Here is a 9,389-nt window from a genome sequence, read left to right as displayed (position 1 = left end):
GTACAATGACAGACATCCCCAAGGACATCCCGACGGACTTCTCACAATAATAAAAATTCACAAATTTACCAAATTAAACAATTTACGGAATTAAACAATTTACAGAATTAAAATTTCGACACAAATACGTCCCGACGGACTTCTCACAATAATAAAAATTCACAAATTCACAAAATTAAACATTATACGGAATTAAATAATTTACAGAATTAAAATTTCGACACAAATACGGATGAAGAAGTGCAATGATAATTTCATTAAATAAAAAAAATTATAATGCAATAGACACTTCATCGTCCCTTTTATTTTTTTTACTTGTACAATCAATTAATGCACGTGGATTCCAAAAAAAAATGACAAGTGTTATATTGACAGTAAATTTACGAAGTACTATAAATTAATAAATAAAAATGTTCATGGTTTCCTCTCAAATTTCAATTGCCGTTATATCTTTCAATTTGAATTTACTTTCCCCAAATCATAGATCCCCAAATGAAGGAACCAATTCCCGTTGGCACCTTCCGCCTTTCTCACGCCGGCGACTACACTCCATCACCGGTCCGATTTCTCCCCAAACAATTCGACGCAGCCTCCGTTCGGTCGATTAAAGCCATTTTGAATTCCTCCCAAATTTCAATTCTGCCTGACCGCTACTGCCGTCGGTCAACAGCAGCCGGCACCGACTCTCCTTTGCGCACACACTCGCTGGACTCGCTTGCAGACAGCGGCCTCCGTCGCTTCGGAGTCGCTCCCTCCGTTCCAGTTGCACTCTCCTCGGTCTGGAATCGCCGACGTCGCGCACACCAGCCGCCGCGTCGCAAGGCTGTCATGCCGTCAGTCCATCCGTCGGATATCAGGTGCCGCCGAGCGGTTGGAGGCACTCGAGAATCCACCGAGCAGTCGCTGCCGTCGGGGTCTCACTTCGGTCTCCAGCCATATCGGCTGCATTGTCACAGTCAATTTCGTCGGACAGCCGTGGACTTCTCGGCTTAGGTAAGTTTCCATTAATGTTTCAGTTTACAAATTTTATCTTCCTGTTTGGATAGATATGTTAGGGAGTTAGATTTGCATTCATGAGATTGGGTTTTCTTCTTGATTTGTGAAGCTAATAAACTTGTTGTGATGTCCAAACATTCTTGGGTTGATATTGCTTGCTTATTTGTAGATTGGTGTTATCCCTTTGAGCATTTATCTTAAAATTTGGGCTCAACCATTGTGAAAGCTAGACCCACTGACTCTCTATTTCTCTCTCGGTTTTGGTGGTGAAACAATTGTGTGATAGTGAAACTGATTGGGAGTAGGAGTATATCTATCTATCTATCTATCTATCTATCTATCTACACTATAACTGTAGTTTGTTGGGATTTTCGGCAGAGGTGAAATCTGCAATTTCTTGGCTTGTTGTATCTGTATTAATACTCATAGAAATTAATAGGGTTGTTGCTAAAGTTGTTATTTATGTTACAGATATTGTTATTGCTATTTACACGTCAGAATGCACATGTTGGAATCACATGATTATTGCAGGTTGACTTGGAAAAATTTGCAAGGAATCTTCCTCTTCACCTTATTGCAGCGATTATGGTTTGGGAAAGGGAAAAATCCACGTTCAAGTATTTTCTATGTGGAATTCTTCTCTTACATTCTATGTGTGATCTTGCCTCTCGGGTGCCCAAAATTGAACAGGTTATCGGAAGTGATACTATGTTATCTATCATTATATCAAGCAGATGGCATTGCTCTATTTTTTTGTTAATTTTCAAAAGTCCTATATTACACTTATAATTGGATTTGTGTGTTGATTGATGCAAGACAACAAACATAAACGGATGGAAAGAAAATCTTTATTTTGACTTGGTTGCTTTACTAACGACTTTATTCTCTGTGGTTTTTTTCCACTGCATCATGTAACAGTATGTTTGTTTTCGCTTTCCTTTTTTTGCTTTAAGTTGCTTTTGGTTGCTTCTCATTTTTCATTCTCAATATTATGAGATTTGCAGTCAGGTTTAAAAGTATTTTAACAAGTTTTTTTGTAGTTATCCTGACAACCTTTCTGCATAATTTCCTCTAGTTTTCTGTAACAGCAGTTGCTAATGTTTTTGCATAAATCACAACTTTCTAAGATCATAAACTCACCCATCATTTGTATGATATGAGCTACTTAATGCTTTATAGGTTTTTTAGTTCCACCTCTCCAGAGCCCTTTAACCTTTAACCTTTAATAACTTTGATTCACAGCTCCTTATCTTCACATTGATCCTAGCTCATTCTCAACATCTGGCAACATATTTTTTACGTGTGTTATGATGTGGTTATATGCGTATACATCCTCAGTATGCCCCTTAATTCATATATCATCATATGTTTTCTTCAGATATTGCTTGAAGATATGAAGATATCAGAACAACCGATTGACCTGGTCTTTTATCTATTGTTTGTAGATATGTACTTACTACTTCGTATCCAGGAATCTCACACCATTCCCAATGACATGGTTCTTCTTCATGCGGCTCTCGTAACTTGCAGTCTACAGTTGTTGACAGTCATTGTTTCTCCACATTACCAAGAGGTTGCTCAAGCATTGACTGCGTATTACAAGGTAGCAATCCAGGATTTGGTGAAAACTGAGAACATTAAATTACTAGTTTAATGTTATAAATTTTCCCACTTCATCTTCTTGATTGTTGTTATTTCAAAGTGTTATCAAATTATGTTGTGGCTGAGTAAGTGGAGTTTGTGGCAGGTGTACATATTCAAAGAGGTAGCATTTGCTGCTGTTTGTGTAGATTTCAAGTATCTGCAGACCAACGATTCATCTAGAAGTGCATCCCCTACTACTGAAGAGACCTTGAATCATCTCTGGCAGTAGTGTGATTCTTCTCTTCAATTTCTACAGCCCCTGTGTCAGCAAAAGTTGTTCCGGGAATGCATTGTTAACAACCAGGTTTTTCTAGATTTTACCCTGTCATCTGATTAGAATTTTTACTACCTGAACGCATTGACATTTCTTTAATAAACCTGCTTCACTCACCACATTTATCATTATGTGCATGCATGCATTTTGTACTTAATGCATTTTTAAGGCTATCTAAGATTGACAATCTTCTTTGTAGGTTATTTGTAAGTCAATTTGAGTCCCGAATCGTTCATTCTGCATCGGAAGATCATTTAGTCCTGGCTTAACCTAGCTTAACCTATGGATATCAGTCATCCATTTCCATAAAATGTTAAGTGCATCTGTTTTTATCATAATCATATCCGTTGTCTTCTTGATAAGTTTTTAATGAAGTTTGTCTCTTCTTGCAGGAGCTTGGGAAGGGGTGGACTGCAGAGCAACTAGCTTCCTGTGTTGGACTCGGCCCTGATGAAAAAAGGAGTAGCTCTACTTCTCATCTTTGTAGTCGTCAAAATCCTGGTCTTTGAGGATTCTGGTAACTCTACTTCTCATCTTTTTCGGGTGTTATTCAAACCCGTATATACTCAACTTGAGATGTTTCCTACTTATACATGAGTGCCTAGCTGCTATTTTTTCTCATTCATGCCTGATACGTTGAATTTTATAGAGAATTTAAATGTTAATTGACATGTTATGATTAAGAGTAAATTTTCGAGAGGTTGTCTGTCACGACTCTCTAATATGTGCATCTCCCTAGTTTTTAATGATTTCATACACATCACCAGTCGATAAACAAAGGATATTAGCTTCATAAATATCCAAAAATTGCCCTAGTACTATGCTACTTTGTAGTGAGAACGAAAAGCTTCCACAAACAGTGTTTCACCACTTGCTATTTGTGTGTGCATGCATGATTTTCTCTCCATTGATTGTCACTACTTTCACCATTTTTTTTGGGTTATTAGTGTAGAGTTTGTTTCTCTCGAGGGTTGGTCCGTAAACTTGTTGTTGCTTACTAACTTCTGGAGAACTAGGTTTCCTGTGCTTCAAATACAGTGACAATAGTGTTCTTTGGTGCCCGATTTCTTGAGCTAAGGAGAGAGAACTATTCTGGTTTTGAAAAATTAATTGAAAAAGCCATAGGGCCGATCAACTGAATGAGAGCTTTATGAGTTGCAATCTTGTTGATATTGGTGCATAAAAATGATTTAGGCAATAGGATTAAAAGCCTCATATCCAAATTATCACATGCCTAACCCTACATAAACCACTAGTGAGCCGGTTTGAGCCCCAAAAGCCTAATTTCTTTGTTGAAAATTTTGAAGTCACTATATTAGCCTACTTATTATATCCGTTTGTTGGCCTATATTTTCTACCCTAGTCACTAAAATTAAAGTGCTAGCACATTCTTGGGAGGGTATTTACGGTGGTAAGGAAAAGTTGGAAGTCCTGGAACATTCATTAGGTTGTATTCATTTATATTGAGATACAAATGAAAAAAGTTGTTTCTTCAAACAAAAGTAAAATAAAAAGGCAGCCTTTAATGTGTAAAAAAAAGCCAAGGCTTGAAAAAATAAAAAATAAAAAGGCAGCCTTTCATGTGTAAAAAAAAGCCAAGGCTAGAAAAAAATAAATAAAAAGGCAGCCTTTCATGTGTAAAAAAAAGCCAAGGCAAGTAAAAAAAATAAAATAAAAAGGCAGCCTTTCATGAGTTAAAAAAGCCAAGGCTAGAAAAAAGAATATCGAGCAAAAAATAGAATTATGCTCAAAAGAATAAGATGACTTGGTTTAGATGGTAGAAAAATCTCAAGTTTGGGGTGTTGAGCTGTCAGAATTTTGTACGCATTCAGTGAGATGGGAAGGATGTTGTGAAGGATGTTGTGAGGGGATGTGCTAGTATTTTAAGAATGGTGATAAGCTACTTATCCAAATATGATCACACCTTTACCAAAAGCCCCGTTACATCCAAATGAAAAAGACCTTTTGATTTATGCATCATATTGACTTGTGAGCGATGAATTTTGCTTGATTTTGGGAGAAAGATCTTATGTGCTTAAAATAAAGAATAGCTAGAAGAACTTCTCTTTATGAATTAGCGACGATGGTTTGAGACTCCCAAGACATAAATCGAACTTACATTGAAGCATTGGATGCCTAGCTCTTAGGGAATTAGTTCGTGTACAATTCTTGTTCTAAAGTCTTACTCGCGCGTGAATTCGGGCTCAACCTAATTTCTCTAAATGATTCATGTGATTTGACGTGACTTGAAGTAGAGGATTATCAAATGTCCTGTGAATGTGCTTATTTATCTAACTTGCTTGAGGGCAAGCAAGACTTATGTTTAGGAAGTAATTGATGTGTGTGGGTAATTGTTAACTTGTTATTACAAAATGGATGGAATGGAGGGTAGTGTACTACTGCTCCAGTTCAATTTTGACCACCTCACTATTTATTCCATCGAGTTGAAGGGTATAAGGCTGCAACCAATATTTGCTTCAATATTCAAACATTTATTTAATAAACCTAACTTTAGTTCGATATTTAGTGTGTCATTTCATACTAAAGCCATCAATGAAGAACTATTGCCAAATCTTTATGATGCTCTACACTTGTTGGTACCTGATAAAATTGGGGTTGGACTTGCTTTGTCTAATTCTGAAGAACACGATATCATCATGATACCAGGATGTGTGGTTAGTTATTCTCTTCTTTGTACATACATTTAGACATAATTTTTTGTTTAGTTGTAGGAAGTGGAATACATACAACACTTTATTATTTTTATCTCCTTGGAATTCTTCTACTTGTTGCACTAAACCTGTAACCCTTTTCTTGGCTGTGAATTCAGGAAAGACTTTTTGTTTAAGTCAGATTGCAGAGCTGCTGTGTACCAATCCCGTTGCGTTTGAGGCTATTGAGATAATTCAGCATATTCTCGTGTTACTCTTAGTCAATTTGAAGGCCTCTCTAAGCATTTAGATTCGTTCTTGCAAATGTTATCTCTCGTGGAACTATGGTGTTTTCTGTGATAGTTCCTAGTGCATAAATAGACTAGAAAGTACTTAGTCGATCTGAAGGTCGAGGGTGGTAGTGGGCGACTGAGTTCTTAACTTAAAAGATGAGGGGGACACGGTGGAAAACTGAAGGCAAAAGTCTATTTATTGATTTTTGAGCTTGCTTTGTGATCTTCTGTTTCTTGGTTGTTGCGCCTCTATTTTTCCTACTTATTTAATTCATTCTTTGCTGCATTTTGCAGCTTTATAATTGATCTGTTACATATATTATATTTTTGTTTGTTATACTGTGCCTGACGTTTTTCTACTTTTTCTAATCCACTTTTTGCTACCTTGCAGCATAATTAATTCATACATACATAGATAGCATCCTATTTTTCTTTGTCTCATATGCCCTATACAAATATGTGCTATATAAGTGTTTCTTTGATATGTAAACCCCATTGATTGTAAGTCTTGGCTTCTTAATATATCTGTTAAATGTTTTTATAGGCTCTTTCCCAGTTACTTACTACACACATTTCCTTTTTACTTTGGCATTCAGTTTGCAGGACTTGCCTCTAAAAAAAGAAATCGTTGGCCTTGGAAACTGGTTGAGCACTCGATTAGTGTCAAGTAAAGATACTTTATATGAGGTTAGTGTTGCCACTACTGTAGCAGGGTGACTGATCTTTCTCATGATTTTAATATTTTTGCAATGCAAGAATGGAAATTGCAGCTTGTTGCCACTATGTAGTAAATACTTTAACTACAATAGATGGAATCTAGACTACTTCGATTTCTGTATATTTGAGTTTGTTTTCTTTACCTGTCCGTTTGATGATTATGATTGATACAACAAATTCTGGTTTACTGAGTGAACATAAGAACAGATTAATAGTGTTGTAATATACTATTCAACTTAACTATGAGTTGTAATGTTACGCCGTTCTAAAATTTTCAGCTTCCCTGTAATGTTTATCCTTTGTGATTGCTTCTGCTTCAGTGCCAGTCAATAATCATCACTTGTGACTCACCATATGCTGTGTATTGCTGCATCAACTTCTGACTCACCATATGCTTTGGGGAAGCTTGCAAATTCAAGAGTTTGTTCCTTCCTAGGTTATTGGTTAATGTTATTATTTTGAATTTTAGTCTAACCTTGGATTTATGACATTCCCATGTTTTCCTTCGAGAGTAAGGTATTAGAGCAGTTTCTGGACCGTCTCATTGAGTAGTACTGCTCCAGTTTAGTTTTGACCACCTCACTATTTATTCCAGCGAGTTGAAGAGTATAAAGCTGCAATTAATATTTGCTTCAATATTCAAACTTTTATTTATTAAACCTAACTTTAGTTCGATATTAAGTGTGTCATTTCATACTAAAGCCATCAATGAAGAACTTCTGCATAATCATTCTGATGCTCTACACTTGTCTGTACCTGATAAAATTGAAGTTGGCCTAGCTTTGTCTAATTTTGAAGAACACGATACCAGGATGTGTGGTTAGTTATTCTCTTCTTTATACATACATTTAGATATAATTTTTTGTTTAGTTGTAGGAAGTGGAATACATACAACAATTTATTATTTTTATGTCCATGGAATTCTTCTACGTGTTGCACTAAACGTGTAACCCTGTTCTTTTCTGTATGCAGGAAAGAAATTCTTTTTAGGTCATATTTCAGAGCTGTGTGCCATTCCTGTTGCACTTCCTGTTGCACTTGAGGCTAGTGAGATAATTCAGCATATTCTTTTTGAAGTGATCTGTTTGGTCAAGTTCCTCATCAATTTATTTTGACCTAACATCTCTTATATGCCAGTTAGGTAGTTTTATACTTAGTCTACTGTGTTTGAGTTTTTTATCATTACCTTCCCGTTTGATGTTTATGATTGATAAATCAAATTATTGGTTTACTGAGTGAACATGATCCCAGATAAATAATGTCAAAAAATACTCTTCAACCTAACTATGTTAATTGTAATGTTATCCTGTTGTAAAATTTTCAGCTTACCTATAATGTTTATCCTTTGTGAATGCTTCTACTTCAGATCAGTCATTAAGCATCAACGCGTGACTCACCTTACGTTGGGTATTGCTTTACGAGCTGTTTTAGATGCTTTGTGGAAGCCTGCAGATTCGGAAGTTTGTTCCTTCCTAGGTTATCAGTGAATGTTATTATTGTGAATTACAGTCTGACCTTGGATTTATGACATTATGATGTTTTCATTTGGGAGTAAGGCATTGGAGCAGTTTGTGGACCGTCTTATTGAGTGGCCACAGTATTGCCATCATATCCTACACTTTGCAGCATTTATAGAGAGGGATCTTAACAGTATTTCAGCAGCTTATACTTAACCTGATGTTGGCTGCCATAGTGCCAATGCTGATCATCGACGCGGTCATTTTGGTTTCAAATTGCAGGCCCATCATTTTCTCTGATCGGACCTGGCAGCATCTCGTGTGGATTAGCAATTCCCCTCTTCGATCTTACTACAACAGAGACCACCAAGTTCTCTAGATGAGAGTTGACTCCTAATTACATGAAGCCATCACAACACACCTACCCTTCCTAAGGCAAGTAATAGGGTCTTTGTCTTTTTTGATGTAGTTCACTTGATACTTTTTCTATTTTTACCTTGTTTTTGACTTTATTTTTGTGAGCTAATCTACTCAAACCCACAATGCAGTCACTCAGTAGTGCTTTGCTGTCAATACAATTTGCCTCATCGGGTTTACCACGGTCTTCTAGATCAACCTCAGCAAGTAAATTATCACGTTTAACTGTGCTACTTTCTCTCATTGTGCGCTTTATGGATTACATTAACATTGGGACTGGTGTTACAACTTTGAGAACAGAAACTCTCGTAGAGGTGATTGGATGTAACTGTCTTATAATTTTTTGGTCTCTGTTTACACTTTATCTTGATCCTTTTGGTTTTCCTATGCTTTTATGACTTAGCATATTACAAGTTCTATTAATAGCACATATAACTTTATCCTACCGGTTAAATAAAATCTCACACTTCTGAATTCTTTCTTCATTCCTGATTACTTTCTCGTTTTCCTTTCCCCCCTTTGTTTCTTTATTATTTGTTTTAATTCAGGAGTAGTGCACTTTTGGTTTCCTTTCACACCGGGTAATGGAGGCGTTCTGATTCTGGTTCAGGCCGTCATGAACTTAAAGTTATCGGGCTCAGACAATATTTCCTCATACATGGCAGCTATCTCCCGCCTAAAATCTAAAGCTTTATCTATTGTGAGTGCACTTTCCAATTAAGATAAGTTGATATGTGTTTAAATCTTAAAACTGTTGGTAAAGTTAGCACACCTTAAAATTTTATGTGCTTGTACTTGTGCTTGGTGTGGTTGTGTGAACAGGCCCTTAATTCTTTAAAGTAAGTGTGATTTTTTCCGCCGCAGCTTTTGCAACTCTGTGAAACTGAAAGTGTATCATACCTAGATGAGGTGGCCAGCAACACAACAACTCAAAATATGG

At 36.5% G+C, this 9,389-nt stretch overlaps 1 long non-coding RNA gene across 2 annotated transcripts; it reads left to right on the top strand.

The window, feature by feature from the left end:
• The first annotated feature begins 513 nt into the window (after nucleotides 1-513).
• On the top strand, nucleotides 514-8,459 carry LOC121745486. Of its 2 annotated transcripts, XR_006038842.1 has the most exons (8): nucleotides 514-993; nucleotides 1,528-1,686; nucleotides 2,442-2,599; nucleotides 2,744-2,944; nucleotides 3,307-3,431; nucleotides 6,455-6,545; nucleotides 6,896-7,394; nucleotides 7,548-8,459. It is a non-coding gene; the product is annotated as an uncharacterized LOC121745486 (long non-coding RNA). The 2 variants fall into 2 exon arrangements; XR_006038841.1 differs by having other exon boundaries at nucleotides 6,896-8,459.
• The last annotated feature ends 930 nt before the right edge of the window (nucleotides 8,460-9,389 follow it).

Source organism: Salvia splendens, chromosome 1 (assembly GCF_004379255.2).
Source record: "Salvia splendens isolate huo1 chromosome 1, SspV2, whole genome shotgun sequence".
Classification (NCBI taxonomy): Eukaryota; Viridiplantae; Streptophyta; class Magnoliopsida; order Lamiales; family Lamiaceae; genus Salvia; species Salvia splendens.
The sequence above is the reverse complement of the archived record's forward strand: the minus strand, read 5'-3'. Positions and strand labels throughout refer to the sequence as shown.